Here is a 23,286-nt window from a genome sequence, read left to right on the forward strand (position 1 = left end):
GTGCCCATCACCCAGTCACCCCATTCCCCCGCCTACCTCCCCTTCTGCAGCCCTTTGTTTGTTCCCCAGAGTTAGAAGTCTCTAATGGTTTGTCTTTCTCTCTAATTTTTCCTGACTCAGTTTCCTCCCCTTCCCTTCTGGTCCCTTTCACTATTTTTTATATTCAATGTATGAGAGAAACCACATGATACTTGTCTCTCTCCATCAATCCTTATTTTTGCCTCTTCTGTACTTGCTGTGTGCTGTGCTGCCCATCGGTACCCCATATTGGTATTATTTCCTGCATTCTCTTGGACTAAAATTCTCAAAAGTTTACCCTTTCCCTCTCTACCTGATGGATTATAAGCTACATATCTTAATTGTATTCTTTAGGGACTACCTCTGTTTTTCAAAATTACTAAACTTTTTATTTCAGAATAGTTCTAGATTTATACAAAAATTGAAAAACTAGTAGCGCTCCCACACACCCTATACCCACTTCCTGCCTGTATTACCATCCTACATTAATGTGGTACATTTATCAAGATTAATGAATCAGTGATGATGCATGATAATTAAAGTCCATATTTGTTCACGTTTCCTTAGTTTTTAACCTAATGTCTTCTATCTACCTCGGGATCCCATCTAGGATACACCATGTTACATTTATGGACTATCTTTTTTTTTAATATTCATAAAATCACTTATTTTCCATTTAGTTTAAGTTAATTGGTAGCTTTCTTTCTGGTAAAGCAAGAACATGAACATACCTTAATTCCCCTTTGTTTCTCCATCCCAACTTCACGGCTAGTGTTATGTAAATTCTGGCTTCAGTTTGCCTTTAGGAACATCAATGCCAATGAGTTTTTCCTTTTTTTTTTTTTTAAATTTTTATTTATTTATGATAGTCACAGAGAGAGAGAGAGAGAGAGGCAGAGACACAGGCAGAGGGAGAAGCAGGCTCCATGCAGGAAGCCTGATGCGGGACTCAATCCCGGGACTCCAGGATCACGCCCTGGGCCAAACGCAGGCCCCAAACCGCTGCGCCACCCAGGGATCCCCATGAGTTTTTCATGGGGCAAGGATGTTGCATGGGAAATGGCTGTTGGTCTTCCTGTGCTGAGGACATCAGTGAAAACCACAGGTCTGCAGCACCAAGTTTTGGTTGTCTCATTTGATGATTTTAGAAATGTGTCTTCAGAAATCGCAAAATGATGTTTTCTTAAACCACCCCACTCTCACCCCAAAAGAATGGCAAAGGAAATTAACTGTGCACGACAAAAACTTGTCCTTTCAATCTTGGTACTTTCTAGACCCAGATATCTCTCCATCCCACTCTCTTTTGAGGAGCTTAAAAAACAGAATCATCATGAGATGCAGTAAATAACACCCATGGAGCTTAATTGTTTTTAAAATTGCAATTATAACTAATTAAATGCTAAGATGTGAACAGCTGCATGAGAATATTTAACGGCTTTCTTGGAGCTATCCCCACTTCAGATAGGACTTTTAAAATGGCTACTTAATGGAAACACGTAGCGAGTGGTTATTGTATGTCTCACATAAAGTGAGGAATCAACCCGAGAATTGGCAAGAGGTGAATTCTCTGGGTCTTTTGCCTAAGCCGCTCATTGTAGGTCTCTTTGGCTGGTGGGCAACCTCAGTACCAACATGAGGAGGGCCTAAGAGTGGTCAGCAGGCATGGCCAGCTGAGGCAAGATCCATTCCACCTGGAGGGTAAGGACTGAGCTCAGTCTTGAAAGATGAGCAGGTTTTGTTTTTCATTTGATATGCATGGATTAAGCTTGGACTATGTACCCATCACTGTTAGACCTGGGACCTCTGGGTGGACTAAGTCATGACTTTCACCATGGGGGAGCTCACAGTCCGTGGGAGGGGGGCTGATTCATCAGTGGCTGCAGTCAGGTGCAGGGGATGGGGATGGCCAACTATGGCCTGTGGTACCCGCCAGTCTTTCTTTCCTACCTCCCTTCCCCCTCCCTCATCCGTCCATCCGTCCCTCTGTCCCTCCCTCCCTCTTTCCTTCCATTTATTTTAGAGAGTGCACGCATGTGTGGGCTCATGAGTCAGGGGAGGGGCAAAAGGGGAGAAACTCAAGCAGCACACTGCAAGCTGAGTGCAGAGCCCAATGCGGAACTTGATCTCATGACCCTGAGATCATGACCTGAGCAGAAACCAAGAGTCTGATGCTTCATTGACCGAGCCACCCGGGTGCCCCAAGCTGAAAATGATTTATATAAAGCAAAGAAAAAACAGGGATGGGTATGGGGTCTCCTGCCACCGCCTCGGTGTGTGTGTATGTGTTTCTGGCCAAGCCGATCCCCATCTGGCCCTTTCGATGACGGCCCAGTGTTTATGGGTTAGAATTGCAGCACACCCGGCACCCCCACAGGCTATAGCGACACAGCTAAATCCGACTGGGGGAGTCAGAGAAGGCGCCCCTGGACGAGGAACTGCAAGAACAAATATCTGACACCTCTTGCACTTTAAATATACCAGCTTCCCTATCATCCTTCCTTGTTTTTTTTTTTTTTTTTTTAAGATTTAGTTGTTCTTTCATCTGCTGCTTATCAAATGTGGCTTCAGTTGCTCTTGTCACTGCTGGTTGTGTTTCTCTTCGTTTCTCTGAAGCAGAGTTTCTTAACATGAAACCTGTGGATGGGGCTTCAGGGGTTCTTTGAACCCGTCGCCTGAAAGCAAACTGATGCGTGTGCATTTACCTGGGCAGAGGGCTCATGAGTCTGACCTCAGGTTCTTAAGGGATCCCTCCTTCAAGCAATTTTGAGAGGCGGTTTTAGAGTGACTTTGTCAAAATGAAAATCAGTGCCACTGCTGGTGGGTCTGGCCAGCGCAGGATGAAGCAGAGGGATGGTGAGCTCCGACTGTTGTGCGTCCAGGCCGAGGTTCCAGTAGCTTTGCTGGCTCACTTGACGCTGAGTGAGCAGCTCCCCTCAGAGTACCATGTGGCCGGGCTGTGGGCGTAGTTGCTGTTTTAGGGGATACAGGGGAGATCAGAGGATCTCAGCCCAGCTGCTGAAGCAATGTAGAGAAGAACTAAGGTACCAACAATTGTTCTGGAAGATGCAAGGCCCAGGTGTGAGTGCGAGGGGTTCCAGGGAGATGGGGAGAGGTGCTGCTTGGGTGCACCTCCCCACAAGGCGTGAAGAACTGTATCTGTGTCTCCGTAGCCTCTGGACTCAGCCCAGCACCTCTCCAGGAGGGTGGCCGGGAGGGGCGACACCTCCAAACCACCTCTGGCAGGGAGAAGGGAGGGTGGATCTACTTGCTGGCCTCACGCCCATGTCTTTTTCACGTTGTGACTGTCCCACGAGGTGCCAACCCTGCTTGCCGTGACGCTGGCATTGTCCACCCCTCAGGGACCTCAGGAAGCTGGGTACTGCTCTCCTCAGTGTGCTGGTCTAGGCCGAAAGCAGAGGGGCGCCCAGTGAAAGGGAGGATGACACTCGAAACAGAGATGTTGTGGGTACTGAGGGCATCAGTGAAGGTGCACAGGCTGTTTCTAGCGGCGGGGAGGCAGGCCTCTGAGCAAACAGCAGGTGGAATGAGGGGCAGAGGCAACCAGTGACCGAAGGTAAAAATAAGTGAGTGGAGAGGCGAGAAGACCGTCCTGCCGAGGTTGACGCTTCTACACACCCAGCTGATGTTGAAGCCTCCAGCCTGTGCCCAGGGGTGCAAGGGGCGAAAACAAACAGACACGGTCTCCTCTTTCATCCAGTGCCTGAGACAGATACCAGTCACTTGATCACACTCACGAGTGTAGAACTGCGAATGACGAGCAGCCTGCCCCGAGAGCCTCCACGAAACGGAGGGCAACATGACGGGAGAGGCCCGAGAAGGCTTTCCAGGCCAAGTGGCGTGTGAACTGAAATAGAAATGCTGGGTAAGAGTTTAGGGCCAGAGGAGAGCTGGGCGAGCCCTGTAGGCTGGGGGACACCACGCCCAGAGGCCCCGTGACAGGATGGCATGTGGGATATGGATGGTCAAGAAGAAGGCCAGCGTGAGCAGAGCACAGAGCACCAAGGAGGGTGGTTGGGGAGGAGGGGCTAGAGGGTACTAGAAGTCCTAGCCTAGCAATCAGGCAATGAAAAGAAATAAAAGGCATTCAAATTGGCAAAGAAGAAGTCAAACTCTCCCTCTTCGCAGATGACATGATACTCTACATAGAAAACCCAAAAGACTCCACCTCAAGATTGCTAGAACTCATAAAGCAATTCAGCAGTGTGGCAGGATACAAAATCAATGCCCAGAAGTCAGTGGCATTTCTAAACACTAACAATGAGACTGAAGGAAGAGAAATGAAGGAGTCAATCCCATTTACAATTGCACCCAAAAGCATAAGATACCTAGGAATAAACCTAACCAAAGAGGTAAAGGATCTATACCCTAAAGACTACAGAACACTCTGAAAGAAATTGAGGAAGACACAGAGATGGAAAAATATTCCATGCTCATGGATTGGAAGAATTAATATTGTGAAAATGTCAATGTTACCCAGGGCAATGTACACGTTTAATGCAATCCCTATCAAAATACCATGGACTTTCTTCAGAGAGTTAGAACAAATTATTTTAAGATTTGTATGGAATCAGAAAAGACCCCGAATAGCCAGGGGAATTTTAAAAGAGAAAACCATATCTGGGGGCATCAGAATGCCAGATTTCAGGTTGTACTACAAAGCTGTGGTCATCAAGACAGTGTGGTACTGGCACAACACAGACACATAGATCAATGGAACAGAATAGAGAACCCAGAAGTGGACCCTCAGCTCTATGGTCAACTAATATTCGGCAAAGGAGGAAAGACTATCCATTGGAAGAAAGACAGTCTCTTCAATAAATGGTGCTGGGAACATTGGACATCCACATGCAGAAGAATGAGCCTAGACCACTCTCTTACCCTAGACACAAAGATAAACTCAAAATGGTTGAAAGATCTAAATGTGAGACAAGAATCCTTCAAAATCCTAGAGGAGAATACAGGCAACACCCTTTTTGAACTCGGCCACAGTAACTTCTTGCAAGATACATCCACGAAGGCAAAAGAAACAAAAGCAAAAATGAACTATTGGGACTTCATCAAGATAAGAAGCTTCTGCACAGCAAAGGATACAGTCAACAAAACTAAAAGACAACCCACAGATGGGAGAAGAGATTTGCAAATGACACATCAGATCAAGGGGCCAGGCCAGGCCAGGCTGGGGGACAGGGTTTTCACGTTTCTCTGAAGAGCAGTGGAGACTTGTTGGAGGGATTGAAGTGAACCGTTACAGTCATGTTAGCGGTAATTTGGAAGACCCAGAAAGAGGACCCTAGGATACTGCAGAGCCTCTGAGCTTCACACTGTCATATGAGAACTGTGGATTTTGCTTTTTGGTTTTTGTTTTTAGAGAGGGAGAGAGGCAGAGGGAGAGAGGATCCTAAGCAGGCTCCAAGCCTGGTGCAGAGCCCAACGTGGGACTTGATCTCGTGACCCTGAGATCCTGACCTGAGCGGAAATCAAGAGTCGGATGCTTAGCTGACTGAGCCACCCAGGGGCCCCAAGAACTACAGCTTTTGGAGCCGTTCCTGAGAAATCCCAAATATTAACCACCCCAAGGACATGTGAGGGAAAGCCACTCCAGGAAAATCCCTCAAGTAACAGAGAAGAGGCAGTCAAGGCTTGGGGGCCGGTGGCTCTGGGAGACCCTCATACCTACTTACTTGCTGGCCCTAGGAACATTTTTCAAAGTGATGCAGAACTTTTCTTCTAGAGTATTGTTATCTTAGATTTCCTAGCATCATCATCAGGTAGGGCAAAAACCTAGAGGTAACCACGTGGAACATTCTAGAACTGAATCTGGAGTACAGGTGTCTTCCCAGGGCCTCGTCCCCGCAGTGGCAACCCTGGGTGACGGTCAGGTGAGGGGCTCCTCCCTCACTGTCTGGGGCCAGGACCGTACACAGGAGCACGTCCAGTCCCAGCTCTTAGTGGTTCTTCAGAGCAGGGACCCAAATTCCGTCTGAGCCTTACTGTGAGCTTGTGCCCCGGCCCCCAACACCTATTCTGCTTCCAGGAGCTTTGGGGAACATTGTGTGGCTAAAAACTCCACGTGTTCAAAACAAAACAGAGCAGAAACCCCACGGTGAAGCGATTGGAGAAAGGCCTTTTATGTGTCCAACGACTCAGTCACCTCTGGCTCGTCGTAAACCGAATAATCCAGCTCATTCGCCCAGGAGAAGGTATCTCTACAGGGCAGCCCTTCTGTCCCTTGAGAAGCTTTGGGAGGAATTTAAATTAATTCTTATTTGGCAGGAGCTTCCTTCTGCATTGTGATTACCTCCGGTCAGAACAAAGGGTCTGGTGAGCAGCAAGCCTTGGGACTGGGTACGGCAGCGTGGCCGATCACGGCTGTATGTGTGAGCCGACGTGCGTGTGTACGTGGGTGTTTTCTTTTTTTTCTTTCTTTCTTTCTTTTTTTTTTTTAATTTTCATTTATCCATGATAGTCACAGAGAGAGAGAGGCAGAGACATAGGCAGAGGGAGAAGCAGGCTCCATGCACCGGGAGCCCGACGTGGGATTCGATCCCGGGTCTCCATGATCGCGCCCCGGGCCAAAGGCAGGCGCCAAACCGCTGCGCCACCCAGGGATCCCACGCGGGTGTTTTCTAATCAAGTCCGCGATTCTAGTAGTCCTGTGGTTTGAGCTGGGAGTCGTTTTGATCCTTCCTGTTTTTCCTTCAGGATATTTGCATGGGGATCCCTGGGTGGCTCAGCGGTTTGGCATCTGCCTTTGGCAGGGCAAGATCCTGGAGTCCCGGGATCGAGTCCCACGTCGGGCTCCTGGCATGGGGCCTGCTTCTCCCTCCTCCTGTGTAGAAAAAAAAAAAAAGGATATTTGCAGATGGCTGCAGGAGCAGAGCCTTCGTGACCCATTAGTCTCCGCAGTGTCGATGCACCAGCAGCAACGGGGTGACGTCTGTGTGCGAGGCCCCCATCCTCACGTCCCCTGGAGGGCTCTGCGTTTTCCTCTTTGAACTGGACAGCTGCATGTGGGGAGTTGATTTAACACAGCGAATCGTGGATGTTCCTCCTGAAAGCATTCAGGTGCACCCCAAACTGCTACATCTTCCCAGGAAGGTGACGAGAAAGGAAGAGGGGCTGTTTCAAGGCTCTTACCTTCTTTGTGGGTCATGGACCCCTGTGAATCTGGGAAGACCTCTGAACCGTCTCTTCGAAAAAATGTCCGGGCTCACACTTTCCCACACTATCTTTTTCTTGCTCTTACCTCCAGGCTCCACGTGAGTCTGGAATTGCCAGACCTTTTGATTTTTCAAGACAAGTTAGAAATATAGATTTTTGTGTGATTTTTTTTTCTGTCATTATTTTAAAAAGCCATGCAGCCAAATTAATACCTCTCCAGGCCGTTCTAGATAGTCACGAAATCTTCATCTTACGTAGGGTCTCTGAGTTCCATGTGATTTACTTGTCTGTTTGGTTTGGCTTCACTTTTTCCTGGGAGGCTTTCCTCAAAGGCCTGGTGATCTTGGCTGAAAATTCAGTGGGTGGGGGTTTGCTGTGGGTGATGGATGGGGAGTATACACGGGTATTTCTCTTTCCCAGAGAAGAGGAGTCCGGTCTCCCAAGGGAGGAGGAGGGGGGTGGAGTATGAAGGGACACAGGGAGGGAGAATGTAGGTCTTTCTAAAGTTGGATGCTACTGTCAGAGGAGCAGCTCGTTTAGCGGGTGGACTTGCTAATTCCCCTGCTTTCAGTTTTACACTTCATCCCACTGCCTTGAAGTCCAGAGCGTCCTCTTGTTAAACTTTTCCAAAGCACAGAGCCCTAGTCCTCTGTGGGGTTAGATGCCTGGCCTGCACAGGGATGAGGAGAGGCGCTGGAGGTGCTTTTTAGATAATCTCTGCTTTGAACCTAAGATCCACCCCTGCCTTCCTGTCACCTGGTGCCTTCAGGTGTCGAACCTCTCAGGGATTCCACAGACTGTTATCTTTCCAGTTTCTTCACCACTGTTTTCTTTCTCACCTTCTGTACACACCTCCTGTTCTGAACCCTACAAGTTATCCCTCAGCTCTTCTTTTTTGGCTTCAAGTTTCAACACAGAGTAGCTTAACATTGCTGCTCTGGTATTTTTCAAGCCCCGTCACCCGGTGACTTGTCCTGCCACAATCACTGCTGCTCCTTGACGGGTGCTGCTTCCCCAGTCTCGGGTGTCTCTCCGTTCTTCTCTTTATCACACACAGGTCACGGTGGATTCTTGACCCTTGACCTTTCCTGTGGCTTCTTGATCCCAGTGGCCTTTCTCCTTTATCTTGATCCCGGCCACTGCTTTATCTCATCAGCTTGCTCCTCTTATGTGATCTCTCCTAGATTCTATATATATGCATCCCCGAGGGACCCGCCCACGGCTCTCTTTTCTCTCTTCCGAAATGAACATAGCCAGGTCCATGTGCACAGCTGTGACCTGTCACTAGGCCATCCTGGATCTGCGTTGTGATCCCCAGCCCTCCCCCGGGATTTAATCTAGTTCTTATAAATGCCTGTTGCAGATGCTTACGTGAAGATCCTGCAGAAACCTAGATTCACACGTCGAAAACCAAATCCATCTTCTCTCCCACAACCGGCCCTCCTGTCCGTGCTTTCCATGTTTGTTAAGGGTCTTCATTCAAGTTAAAGTCCTTAGGGCCTCAGATTCTAATTGGCTGCAAAGTCATCACAAGTCTCCAGGGCCTCAGAATCTGTCCCCTGTCTTTTGTTTCCATTTGCATTGCCCGTCTTTAGGACTGCAGCACCCCTGCTTGAAGGATCATTCTTACAGCTCTTCCTGCCTCTGCTTTATCTTGTCTCTACTTGGTCTTCTACACCTGTAATGCCCCAGTCCAGGTCCAGTGACATCAAAATGAACCGAGAGTTTTTAAAGATGGTGTATTTCTGTACACCTCTACTCAGTGATTGTGATTCATTGGCTCTGGGTTAAGACGCTGGAATCTGAATTTTTCAGGATGAGTCCAGTGAGTAAAGCAAATTTAGAGCAATATTTGCTGAATGTATTATTTATGCTTCTAGCACAAAGAGCAATGCTATGTGATTTTTTTTTTTTTTACAGATGTATGCATATATCTCTATGTTTCTTTGTATAAACACGGACTAGAAGGATATCCACTGAAGGGAGTGTTTGTTTCTGGGGAAGGGAACAAGGTGGAGCTCAAGGGTAGGGATGGTTTATTTCTCTTAAAAATCCTAAAGCCACCCTGGCAAAACATCAACATGATTTTATTATGAATGAGGAGGGTTATATTGTTGTTTGTACTTGTCCTTCTGTATTAAGCAATTTTGAAACTCTGCAGATGATCCTGATACGTACCCAGGTGTCGGCTCTGGGGTCCCACCTGAAAGTACAGACGTGACCACATCACGCCTATTTGAAAGCCTTCCATGATTTCCATCTCCCACAGAGTCCATTTCAAATTCCTCGCCATAGCATTCGAGATGCTGGCCTAGCTTTTTTTTTTTTTTAAGATTTTATTTATTTATTCATGAAAGACACATAGAGAGAGAGGCAGAGACACAGGCAGAGGGAGAAGCAGGCTCCACGCAGGGAGCCTGATGTGGGACTCGATCCCGGGACTCCAGGATCACGCCCTGGGCCAAAGGCAGGCGCTAAACCGCTGAGCCACCCAGGGATTCCCTGGCCTAGCTTTTTAGCTTGCTTTCCATTACTCACCATTCACTCAGTCAGTAGGCCAGAAAGCTCTACTCTTTCTTTATGGAAGCTGGAAAATGCCATTTGCTTTCACTTGGCTCTTTTTGAGATTTTGCTTCTTCTGTACTTAATTCTCTTCCCTGGCTTACTGCTTTTGCTCATCAAAATATTGTGTTTCCTTCAAGACCTCTCCTAAGTTCTGCTTCTTCTAGGAAATGCTCACCCTTTTCAAAACTTCCATTTCTGGATTTCCCCTAGAATTTCACCTATACTTCTATGATACTTACAGTATTGTATTAGTCATTGTTACTCACTTTTGTGCTTATCACATCCTCCCCTGTCCCCAAACATAAGTGCTTGAAGGTAGAGACTGTATTATTTATTTACTCAATATACCTTTTATTGATCAGATATTCCTGAGTGCATGTTGTATGCAAGACTCTGCGCTAGATTATGGGGAAGATGTACGTGAGTAGAACAGAGTTCCATTCAGACTCGGTCATGAGGTTTGTGACAAGTGTTCAAGTCACTAAGGGGTGGAGAGCACGAGAATGCCTTATCTGTCTGGCAGGCTTCTAAGTTTTAAAAGAAAGAGGAATCCAGTGTGGTTGATGAAACTTGTCAAAGACTAATGGATGAGTTGTTTTTTGAGTTGGGCTGTTCTGTGTAAGACATTGACAAGGGGATCATAGGTCAAGATAGAAGCTTGTTGAATTAATGAATACTTCTAGGCAGAGGGACTTGAAAGTCTTGGAGGCCTTTGAGAATCTACTTAAGAACCCTCAACAATTTGACCAGACCTTGGACCAAGTGCAAGGGAGCAGTGGAAAATAAGACTGGGCGAGGGTTTGGGGCTGATTCTAGTGGATCTGGATGCTAGGCTCTATGGAGATTGGGCTTCATTTGAAAGCCTGGGGACAAGGTTGTGGCATGATAGGGCTCTATTTAAAGCAGCAGCATGTGGCATGGTCAGGAAAGGAAGCTGGCAGGCTGGGAAGGAGACTGGGGATTCAAGCTGGGGCCAAGGTAGTCAAGCAGCAGGCATGGGAAAGAGGAGACAGGCATTAAGCACTTTTGTAGGATAGAACTGATTGAATTGGACTTCTTCACTGCAAGTTACAGAGCTGATGGGAACCCAGGAGCAAGTGGGTGAAGGCCCTTGAACATGACTCAAAGAGTTCATCCTGGGTCCTGAGTAGGAAACGAGCCTGTTAATATGAAGAAGAGCACTGGGAAGAAGATGGGGTTTTCTGGTACAGATGATGTGTTCTGACTTTGGATATTTAGTGAGTTTAATAATATCCCCCTCCCAAACTAGATATATCTAAGTCCTAACCCCCAGTGCCTGTGAATGTGCCCTTACTTGGAAATAGGGTCTTTGCAGATGTAATGAAGGATCTTATGATGAGCTCATGCTGTATTTCAGGGTGGGCCCCAGAGCCAAGTGTCCTTAGAAGAGAGAGGGAGATTTGACCAAAAACCCAGGGAAAGGGCATGAGCAGACCGAGCAGTTATGTAGCTCCACACCGAGGAGTGTCAGCAGCCACTAGAATGTGGAGGAGGACACAGGCTCTCTCTGAGCTTCCAGAAGACACCGACCCTGCTGACACCTTGATTTTGGATTTCTGACCTTCTGAACTATCAGAGAATAAACATCTGTTGCTAGTCACTAAATTTGTGGTAGTGTTATGGCAGCCCTGGGAAACATACAGAGATGCTCAGATTTTAAAACAGGACAAGAATGGACCAACCTTGAACCCCTCTCTGTAACTTTGTTGTTTTGTATGATCCACTGAATCCACTGTGGATATTCATTGTGAAGATCCTGTTGCTGTTGTGAGTTTGGTGAGGGGGGTAAGGGTCAGGGAGAGGAGCGAGGCGTGTTTTTGATTACATGAGGCAGGGAGAGAGTGGATTTGCTACCTTACAGGGAAAACTATTTCAAAAGCAAGAAGCAATCAGTAATTGAGCCTTTACCAAGTTTCCATTTTGTGTCCAACGCTATGCTGGGCTCTGAAAAGAATATGAGTAAGATTCAGCTCAATAATTGAAACAGAGCCATTAGCAAGGTGAATGTGTAATCAATTGTTAAGAGGTATAAGGAAGATTGAACTGGATGAGGAATCTTTATTTATTTTTTATTAATTGGATACTTAAATTTAAAAAATCCATCACTGAGTTTGAGATTCTGTGACAAAGTCACTCAACAGGATGTGTCCTTTGATTCCATTAAGGTCAAGTTACCCCTTGGTTGAAGGCATGGTGCCTGCTGATTTAACATGCAGAGCCTTGGAGTTTGTAGGCTGAAAAAAATCATCCTTTCTTTTTTCATTTCCTTGCTAGCAAAGTGCTGTGCAGCCCACAGAATCAGCAGGGGGTGGAAGCACAATCACCCTCCGGGAACGGGAACTGAATAAATTCAAGTACTGTCTTATCTAAATGGTTTGACAAGTTCCCATTCGCCTGGCTAATTGCATCAGTCTGCTCTCCTTTTTCTTCCACGGGGCTGAGATTAGGCAGATGTGAGTGTTAGCCTGAGTGTTGGTGGCCCCCGCTGCTGGAATGCACCCTGGATGGGATCCCCCACCCCATCACTGTAGTCTGAGGAGGACCCACGAGCCTTGTCCGCTGACCCCAGGGATGCTGGGTGGGGGGGCATTACTTCTACTAGGAGATCTCACATTTGTCTCTGGACATTCCAGACAAAGTCATGTCAAGCTTGTGTTGGATTGGGGAGGTGGCCAGAGCAAGACCGAAGAGCTTGAGAAGGCTAATGGGGCTGGGACCTGAGGACAGGCGAGGTGATCCCTTTTGGTTCCTCTGTCACTGGTGACTTATCACCATCAACCTAGTCCCATCTGGTATGACTGCCCCCACCCCCCGCCCCACCCCAGTGCAGTATAGTCCGTTTCAAGCCATAGCACCTGGAGCCAGACCCAATGCCTACCTATGCCATAGGCCAAACATTATCTACGGAGAGTAGGAATTAAACTATGGTGTTCATGGCTCCCAGCACTAACCAAAACATCAGGCAGCTCTCCTGTATGGATTTCTCCAGTGAAGGAGAAAGTAATTACATGTGAATCAAGTCTTGAAGCAACTGGGAGTCCTCTTATCCTTCATAATCTCTTGCTCTGGGCTTGTTTCTGTAATGTGCAAGGCTCTTTGGCCCCCAACCTGTCCTTTTCTTTTCAAGAAGAGAGGGGATTAAAGTTGGTTAAGGCATCTGAACCAGCCTTGGGTATTGAGGCAAGAGAAATGAAGACTCCGTGTCTGGGAACAGTATCCCCAAGATTGTTTGTAGGGTGACTTCTGGTTGGCAGAGAGCATTTGGGAAGGGGGCAGAGAAAGCTCTTTGAGTCTTGGAGGTCCAAAGTCTTGGGACAGGCCCTGGGGCCCTGTTTTAGAGTAGGGGCCTTCAGGGTGTCTGGGAGGTGTTCCTACTTGTCACTTTCTTTGGGTTTATCGATTATCCTGGTTGGGGATAAGGAAATGAATGACAGGGAGCCCCTTGAGAGGTAGGAGACAGGGGGTCCTTGCCTGTACAGTCTCCTCCTTGGAAGTATAGGCATTCAAGGGAGGAAAAAGGGAAGGGGTGCCATGGCAAGTATCACAGCAGCAGAAATCTCTCATTTCACTGTTCTGGAGCCTGGAAGTCTGAGGTCAAGGTGTGGACAGGTTTGGTTTCTTCTGAGGTCTCTCTCCTTGACTTGCAGATGGTCGTCTTCTCCCTGTGTCCTCACCTGGTCCTCCCACTGTACACGTCTGTGTCCTAATTACCTCTTCTAAGGACGGCACTCATATCGGGTTAGCGCCCACCCTAAAAACAAAAACAAAACAAACCTCATTTTAATTTAATCACCCCATTCAAAGGCCTCGTCTCTAAACATAGTCACATTCTGAGGTTCTTGAGGTGTTAGAACTTCAACATATGAATTGGGGTGGGGGAGGGAAGAGGATACAATCTATTCAGCCCAGAATAGAAAGGAATTGGCGTTCTCTACCAGGTTCAAGCTTAATTTTATAACTTCTGATGAACACTGATAGCTTTATCAGGGTTCTTTATTTTACTGAAGATTGATTGATTGATTTGAAGGGGTGTGGAGGGGCATAAGGAGAGGGAGAGAGAAACCCAAGCAGACTCTGCTGAGCGCAAAGGCTGACGCGGAGCTTGATTTCAGGACCCTGAGATCACGACCTGAGCTGAAACCAAGAAAACTGCAGTGACTGCACCACCCAGGCGCCCCACTTTATCAGGGTTCTTATCTTTACAAATGGATCCATGCCATGGGAAGACATTTCTGAATGTGTGTGTCTGTGTGTGTGTATGTGCACATGCGCATGAGAAAGATTTGAATGAATTTAACACAAGTTGGAGGATCAGAGTGATAATCACAGTTGAAGCTTTCATATTCCAGCTATGCCCCTCATCCACCCCCAAAATGCCTATTCCCGATGCCCTGAGAAGAGGGGGAGAGTCATGACTCGGGAAAGAGAACTGAGTGTCTCCTCATTCTGAGGTTTCCTGATTAGGCTAATTTGAGATCCTTTGTGTTCATCCTACTTCCAGCCTGTTTGGGGCCAGCTCCTACAACCCATGGAAATGTCTCCTGTCTCAGAGGAACGGACTGTTTACCTATATACTAATAGGAACAATCTTAACCATGTTCATTTTGTTTTTATCTACAAAAAAACTCTTGCTTTTGAAGTCAGTATTAAAAAGCATACAGGAGGAACTCCAGGGTAAATTCTCTATATTTTTCTAAAACCATTTCTGTTGGTTGAATGACATATTCCCAGTTAACTGAACGCAAAAGTGGTGATGAAGTTCAGCTCAGCCAATTGTTAACAACCCGGGATGACAGCAAATCCTCCCAGCTGAGAAGTTTATGCTGAACAAAGTGGCCCAAATCCTCTATGGCTCTCGATTTTTTGCTTGGAATTCCCTTGTCAGTGTGCAGAAGTGGTGGTTTTTCATCAACTTCCTGCAGACATCTTTTGATGACTCACACTGGGCCGCTTTTGCGAACTCAGGTGTGTGGTGGCATCCCCACCTCGTGCCATCTGCCCTTTTATACGCTCTAAGGTGAACACCGGAGTGGAGTGCAGGTTCTCGCTTTCTCTTTCAACTATTAAACTGTGTTGCTGGGAAGGCGCTGTGTGCTTCTTAGGACCCGTGTGCCCACACAGAAGACTTATTCCCTTGTCTATGTGTCTAGAAATAAAAAGCTGATGGACGGCAAGCTAGTTAGGGGAGAGATGTGCTTTTCCAGCTGATTCTGACCGAGTACCTTATCTGTAGGGATAGAAAGCAGCCTCACAGTACTGCAGCTCCTCTGGCTTCTTGACATCAGCTGTTTAGATAGAAGCTCATTATCGCCGGGTTGGAGGTCAAGAATGACACTTGGTAAGCTGTAGGCACCGTGATATGGAGCCTTACGGAGCACACCGGCCCCAGAGCCGGGATGTTCTAACCCCACTTCAGCTTGAAACATGAAGAACATTAATTAAGATCGTGGGGGGAGATTTCCCTAACCCTTAGGGAAGAACAAGCCAGACTTTTGTTTGCTTGCTGCTGCTACTGATTCTGAAACGGGGATTTATACAATTAATTGGCTGCTTGTGGAGTCGCGCTTCTGACTCTTACATACTGTCCTTAGAATAAAGTCAACGTCTAAAAAAATCAGACTCGACACATGGCAAACATTCAGTAGCTGTTGAGTTAATTACACAATAAGTCGTGCCAGGACAAACCCAGGGTGGTATAGACTAGCACCGGAATATTATTCGGCCATAAAGAGAAATGGAGTTCTGGGACATGGTACAACATGCACGACCTTGAAAACGTTATGATAAGTTAGATGCAGGCCCAGATGAGCAAATATTACACAATTCCACTTCTGTGAGGTACCTCGAATAGGTAAACTCATAGAGACAGGAAGTAGAATAGTGGTTATCAGAGGCTGTGGCGTTGGCCACGGTGGGGACTCGTTTAATGGTACTGAGATTGTGTTAGAGATGATGAGAAAGTTCTGGAAATGGGTGGTGGTGGTGATGGTTGCATGACATTGTGAATATACTTAATGTCACTGAGCTGCACACTTCAAAAATAGTTAAAATAGTAAATTTTATGTCTATTTCACCATAATAAAAATAGTTTTTTAAATTGATTCCAGGGATCCCTGGGTGGCTCAGCGGTTTAGCGCTGGCCTTCAGCCCAGGGCTTGATCCTGGAGACCTGGGATCGAATCCCGCATGGAGCCTGCTTCTCCCTCTGCCTGTGTCTCTGCCTCTCTCTCTCTCTCATGAATAAATAAATAAAATCTTAAAAAAATAAATAAATAAATAAATTGATTCCAATGCAGGAAGGGCATGTAGGACTTCTTCATATGCAAATATATGAAAATTAAATCTTACCGTTCTTAGACATGTATTATGTGAACTTTTTTTATTTTATTTTATTTTTTTTATGTATTACGTGAACTTACAAGCCTGTTTGAGGGCAGTTTTTCTGTGGATCGGCCCCCAATCAGCAGTATAAAATACCTTTACTCCAGGCATTGACAGGGACTACAGCCTTAGACAGTGTAGCCCACTTCCCACCTAGCTTTTCATTGGGAGAAATAACATATATTGGGCTTCTTTTGGGCCTTGGTAAATCACTCTATTGAATTGTGCTTTCGTATCATATGTCTCCTTGAGGGATGCGGTAAGAATCATGATAGGAGACTCCCTACTTAAAAAAAAAAAAAGAGACTCCCTACTATATATACTTAGAGGCGCTTCTAATTAATTACTTTCCCTCCCTCCCTTCAGTGTGAATGATAAAAAACACTTTGGGAATTTACCCCAGGAAGGAAAGGCTAATACCTTGGGAGAAATTTCTTAATAACAAGAAAAAGGCTAACACTCATGAAGCGTGTACATTGTACTTTATCTTAGAGTCAGTGTGATTGTGTCTCTTCATTGCTTTGGCCACTAAGATGCTCAGAACCTAATTTATGAGTCATTTCGGGCTATAGCTTAATACCTTACAAAATACAGTTCTGTGGATTAACTTTTCCTCGTGCTCTAGCCTCTCTTCTGTGTTGTCTTCTTCACATTGTATACTCACCTTGTAAGTTGATGCGTTCTTTCTTGGCATTAGGTGGTGAATTAAGGTTCTCCAGAGAATCCTGACCAATAGGGAGTGTGTGTGTGTGTCTAGTGATTTTGATCGATAGATAAAAATTGATTTTAAAGAATTGCCACCCCCCCAAAAAAAAAATTAAAAATAAAGAATTGCCACCCATGATATGGAAGCAGGCAAGTCTAGGATTTACAGGGCTGGCTGGAGATCCAGGAAGAGTTGATGTCACAGCTGTGAGTCCAAAGGCTGCACTGAGGCAGAGATCCCTCTTCCTAAGGGAACCTCACCTTTTCTCTTGAGGCCTCAACTGGTCGGATGAGGCCCATGCATGCATGCTTCGAGGGGTAATCTGCTCCACTCAAAATCTCCTGATTTAAATGTTAATCACATCTAAAAATGCCTCTACAACAACATCTAGACTTGTGTTTGACCAAAGAACTGGGGGCCATAGCCCAGTCAGTTGATTAAGCCCAAAGTTAACCATCACAGTTTAGGGCTATAAATACACAATAGAATTTCCTTAAAATGGGCCATAATTGCGGTCTTCTACATTTGCTGCTTTGAATGCGTGTAGAAGATGATTACATTTCCCTCCCGCCGCCTCATCTAGGTTCAAATTCCATGTTGTCATCCTTTCATCAGCTGGTAGGGCTGTCTTCCAGAGCGGGCTTATTTCCACGGCATAGAGTCTTCATTGTGCGCGGACGCGTTCAGTGTGTGAATGCTCTGACCCGCCAACACACCCTGGTACAGGTAAGTGTTATACGGAGGTCCGCCAGCACCTTGCAGGGGGTGTGATGAGGTCCCTGATTTCACCAGTGATTATCATTCCCAATTAGATGGGCCCCAGGTGTGTGTTCATAAATGGGTAGCTCACTCTCTGCAGCTTTAACAGCCCCACCCGACTTGATTCCAGGGATTTTATATTGCTGCTGTTGTAGGCTGAAAGGTCTCCAAACATCCAGAGGCCTGCTGTTTGCTAGAGAACATTCCAGTTGTTGAAGAATGTAACTCATCCCCTGCAGCCGTTCTTACTTTATCTTTTTACCTTTGGTAGGCTGGCTACTTTGCTTGGGCGCAGACCTCGTCACGGTCAGTTGGAGAGAGGAGCCTGACGGCCGCGCTCTCTCTCATGAGGTAAGAACGGGAGCGATTAGGGACAATCTTTGGCTTTTCGTTTGGGAGCTGCAGGTCAGGCGATGGGGGATCCAGGCGGACTCTGGAACATCTTGGGACTGTCTTTTGCCAGTTTCCTGAGTCATTTGCCAGGTGTCCTAGCCCATCCTGAACTCTGTGCTGCTCCCTGTAGTCCTGGGATTTGGTAGGCAGATTTTGGCTCAAGTCATATTTCTGGTGAACCCAAAGAGGGGGTGCCCATGTCCAGGGAATGGTTAGTAGATGAAAGACTCCTCTGTTTCCCACATAATGCATGACTTTAGTCAGTTACAAGAGAATGTTCCAGAGTTACTATCCCAGCAATGGGGGCAGGAATTAGTGGAGGATAGGAAATGATGCTCAGAAGTGTCTAGATCAAATGAAAACCATTGCTAACTCTTACTTAGGAAGTGCATTCACTAATTATCGAGCATTTGTAATTATAGGACATTTAAATGTTAAGGATTAGAACATTTTTCCTGATCCAAAATAAGATGAAAGTGTTACCCCCACAGAGAAGAGGCGGCAGCATCTATTTGGGCATGTTTAAAGTTGTATGTTTTACCCATGACCGCTTTTTACTTCATTCACTTGCCTTTTCGGTTTTAGGTGTGACGTTTAATACGCAAGTTGACCAGGTTCGGTTGTTGGACCCGTCTCTATTTTCTCAGTGAAAAAACTGAATCTGTGATCTGATTTTCTCTGGGCAGGCTGTCAAGGCCAGGGAATGTCTTCTTGAGGCTCCAGGGACCTGAGACTGGTCTGCTGAGGAGCCTTCCTCCTGGTGGGGGCTATCAGCAACCAGCTCGGAGCCCCCCCTACCCCACCCCACAAACAGACCTCCCACCTTGAGTCTAGGGGCTGAGGGAGGCGGCCTCCACAGGAAGTTGTCTGAGATCGTGAGCTGATTTGGAGCCAAAAATCTTCTTGTTTCTTGTCTAAAGAGCGGATAGAATTATTAGCACCCATATTTGTAGGAGATAATTACAAGTTTCAAGCACAAAACAGAATTCTGTAGAGTATCTACTCAGGTGGTTTACTGCTTGCCCTTTTTTAAAAGGATGACATTGTATTCTCTTAATTAGGCCCAAGAAAACAAGTAGGAATCTGTATGTTATCACTATTTCCCTCCGGGCATATTGGGTGGTGTGCAAGCTGTTACTTCATCTGAAAAGTCTACTAGATATTAATAAACCCGGAGAGTGTGGAGATTAGAGAAGGGATGGTCCAGTAATGAGACGCATGGAGAGCACTGGGCCGTCTTCCAAAGCAAGGAAACTTCATGCCTTTTTAGTTACAGTGTTAAACACAGTGTTAGGAACATCATGATGCTGATAATCATAATAATAATGATAACAATGGCAATAAAAAATAATAACTGTGATATTAGCCATCTCTATCACTGTCATCATGACAGCTGTCATCTGCCAGGCGCTAGACTAAACGTTCTGTTTGCATTATTTCCAACCTGCGTGGCCTTCCTGTGAAAAAGGTCCTATTAATATCTGCCTTTTAGGGTTGAGGAAACTGAGGCTGAAGGATTGACTTACTTGTTTGAGAAGGAGAGTATACATATTTGCGCGCACTTGTGCAAAAGGGGGGCAGAGGAAAAGAACTCAAGCAGGCTCCCCAGTGAGTGTGGAGCCCGATCTCAGGACCCTGAGTTCAGGACCTGAACCAAAATCAAGAGTCTGATGCTTAACTGACTAAGCCGCCTAGGCACTCCACGGAGACTGAAGTTCAAAGAAAATCGGTAAGTTGCCCAAAGTTGGATAGCCAAGCCCAAAGGAGCAGATCAGGAATATGACTGAGCAGCCAGAGGAGGAGCCAAGCACGTTGAGGCTTTGACCCACATGCAGCTATTCAGGGCTGGCCCCCCCACTTGACTGTCCCCCTTGCCCCTGCACACATGCCCTTTGCCCTCTGGCCACCATTGACATTGTGTCTCTTCTGCATCGAGGTAGCCAGAACAGTAAACAATATATAAATAGTTCAAGAATGTTAAAGAATATTTGGCCTATAGGGAACAGCAAAAGGAATGAAGAAAAAAACTCACCCAGTTTTTTTTTATTTTTTAAAGCCATCTTTATAGTCATGACCATGTTGGTGTGTTTTGCTACTATTTTTGACCTTTGTGTAGTTTGTTCACATAGTTTCTACATATTTAAGTTATGAAATTTAAATCTAACAAGTATTTTCTTGTGCCTCTGTCTTATAAGCCTATAATGGCCGCTTGAGCACTCATTAGAGGGCTCTTAAGTTTATTCCACAAGAAGTTGTATCCTTGAGTTTCTCCCATGTGACAAGTGCAATTTCTTTCTTTCTTTCTTTCTTTCTTTCTTTCTTTCTTTCTTTCTTTCTTTCTTTCTTTCTTTCTTTCTTTCTTTCTCTTTCTTTCTTTCTTTCTTTCTTTCTTTCTTCCTCCCTCTTTCTTTCTTTCTTTCTTTCTTTCTTTCTTTCTTTCTTTCTTTCTTTCTTTCTTTCTTTCTTTCTTTCTTTCTTTTTTAAAGGTTTATTTATTTCAGAGTGAGTGAGAGAGAACATGTATGAGGGTCAGGGGGGACAGAGTGAGAGTGAGAATCTCCAGCACACTTCCCCCGAGCATGGAGCCTGATGCAGGGCTCGATCCCATGACCCTGAGATCATGACTTGAGCTGAAATCAAGAGTCGGAGGCCCAACCGACTGAGCCTCCCAGGCACCCCAAGTGCAGGGTTTGTGCCCGCTGCTTTGGGGAGCTGGTATTGGTCTACTGCCAGGTGGTCGGAACAGTGGAGTGGCTATGCCACCTCACAGTGTAAACACCTTATATCTTGAGAGGGGTCTCTCTAGGTTGGTGGAAGTCCTGCTGGCCTGGAGCCCAGAAGACCCAGATGTGGCTCTGCACTAAAACCAGTTGTGAGTCCTTGGGTAAATTACCTCATTTTAGCATCTTTATCTGTGAACCAGTTACATCTAGTGAGATCTATGGTTCCATGAAATCAGGAGTTTTCTGAACTCTCTTGACTTATAACCTGATGAGTTTCAATTGATGCAGCAATTTGGGTTGGCCTCAGCTGGGTTACTCTGAATTGCTTCAGGCAGGGAATTTTGTGTTTCAAGATGACCAGAACTATAAGCCCTTGGAACGTGAGATGTCTTTAACTACTTTCATATCATTTTTGCTGTCTTCATTTCTCGGCTTTCCCCCTGCCCCAACTCTCTCATACCTAGACCCCCACAAAACTACATGCTACAGAGTATGTGCTCAACAAATACGGAGGGAATAAACAAATACAGATGAATGCTACTGGTCTTCACCCCTAGCACTGTGGGTCATCCAACTTATCAGATTAATAAGATTGTTTTCATTTACATGTGGTGACTTTGCTTTTTTTTAAATTTAAATTCAATTAGCCAACATATAGAGCATCAGTTTCAGATATTGTGGTCAGTAATTCATCAGCTGTATATAACACCCAGTGCTCGTCACATCACGTGCCCTCCTTAATGCCCATCACCCAGTTACCCCATCCTCCACTCCCCTCCCCTCCAGCAGGCCTCAGTTCCCTAGAGTTAAGAATCTCTCATGGTTTGTCTCCCTCTCTGATTTCCTCCCATTCAGGTTTCCCTCCTTTCCCCAATGATCCTCTGCACTGTTCCTTATATTCCACATATGAGTGAAACCACATGATAATTGTCTTTCTTTCATTGACTTATTTCACTCAGCATAATACCCTCCAGTTCCAGCAATTGCACAACTAGGTATTTACCCCAAAGATACAAAGGTAGTGACCCAAAGGGGCACCTACACCCCAATGTTCATAGCAGCAATATCCACAATAGCCAAACTATGGAAAGAGCCCAGATGTCCGTCGGCAGATGAATGGATATAGAAGGTGTGTGTGTGTGTATACAAATATAATGGAATATTACTTAGCCATCAAAATGTGGCTTTGCTTTTAATAGACAGGAACTTAAGCTTCTGAAATTTCTCCTAATGTGTTCAGAGTGATTTTCCTACAGAGTCAATTATCAGTTCTTCCCACATGTTACACATGATAGAACACTGATCTATGGAACTTGGTACTTTTTCCCTTTGTGTTGTGGGTCGAGAGAGAGTTTTTTTGCTTAGGTCACAGCAAAATCAAAGCTTGGGATATCATCATTCTCTTGTGTGACCAGCAGAAAAAATGAAGATGTTCTGGGCTCCCTGCTTTCTTGGACCACGGGGATTACATGGTTGGGTCTGACCGGCTCTCCCGGATTCCCACTTGGTCATGTGGTCCTTGAGTTGGTTTGCTCCTACCTTGAAGGTGTCTACCTACTTCATTGTGCAATACTGAAGATGCACGGTATAAAGCTACTTACAAGGAAGCCGGATCTTCCATTTTGCACCCTGGATTTGTATTATGGACAAAAAATAACCAAATCCTGTGTTTCCATTCCATCCCTCTCCACAGAGACATAGTTTTGTACTTATTTGGCACAGAAAGCTTGCCTCTGTCTCCCCAGATTTGATCATTAATCAGCCTTCGCTTTTCCCAAGGTATTATGCTGACTGTGGTGGCCTTGGTGGCCCTAGGTGGGTGGGATTGAGAGCTTGGCAGCACCATGTGGTAGTTGGTAAGCCTGTTGACAGACAGATAAGTGGCCTGGTTTCTTGCAAATGTTTGTGTTGGAAATGCTGTTGATAATAAAGCCTCATGTGTTCAGGGCTCTGTATCAGTTATCTATTGCATAATAAGAAACCACCAGAAGCTCAGTGGCTTAAAACAATAACCATTTTATTTGCTCTGGATTCTGCAGGTCAGCAATTTGGGCTGGGCTCTGCTAGTCTTGCCTGCTGGGATCCCTCATGCCGCCATACTCAGCTGGTGCCTACAAGGGAGTTGAAAAATAGAATAGTAGAGAAAATCAAGAATTCATGGCCATGTAAAATTTATCCTAGGGTCTTAACTTGGATATGAAAGCAATCGGAAATTAGTTTATCTGACAGTTATTTTTGTCTTACACCCTCCTGGAGTAGGGATGGTGTTGTCAGCCCGTATGAGAGTAAGGTGCTCAGTGATATAATAATAACGACAGCAACGATAGCAGCAAATGTTAGCATCATTCTTACTAACGCCAAACACCGTTGTAAGTCCTTTATATGTCATAACGCATTTGGTCATCATACGGTCTTATGAATATGTACTGTTTTTATCCCCATTTTATGGGTCAGAAAACCAAGGCACAGAGAGGTTAAGGAATCCCCCCCCCAATGCCACAAAGCTACCAAGGGGAAGAACTGGGGTTCCACCTGGGC

The 23,286-nt window shown here is 45.8% G+C and overlaps 1 protein-coding gene across 18 annotated transcripts in view; it reads left to right on the forward strand.

Annotated features, from left to right (window-relative positions):
* LYPD6B (LY6/PLAUR domain containing 6B) overlaps positions 1-23,286 on the forward strand; it is a 165,710-nt gene that overhangs the window by 94,538 nt on the left and 47,886 nt on the right. For 11 of the 18 annotated variants that reach the window (XM_072789141.1, XM_072789158.1, XM_072789157.1 and 8 more), the window contains one exon: positions 17,904-17,983. The gene's annotated coding sequence lies outside the window, so the exon portion shown is untranslated. Of the gene's footprint in view, positions 1-5,813; positions 6,240-6,890; positions 7,138-17,456; positions 17,600-17,903; positions 17,984-23,286 lie in introns of those variants that run through there. The other 7 variants (XM_072789152.1, XM_072789151.1, XM_072789154.1 and 4 more) reach the window with 6 other exon arrangements.

This window comes from Canis lupus, chromosome 20, assembly GCF_048164855.1.
Source record: "Canis lupus baileyi chromosome 20, mCanLup2.hap1, whole genome shotgun sequence".
In the NCBI taxonomy this organism is placed as follows: Eukaryota; Metazoa; Chordata; class Mammalia; order Carnivora; family Canidae; genus Canis; species Canis lupus.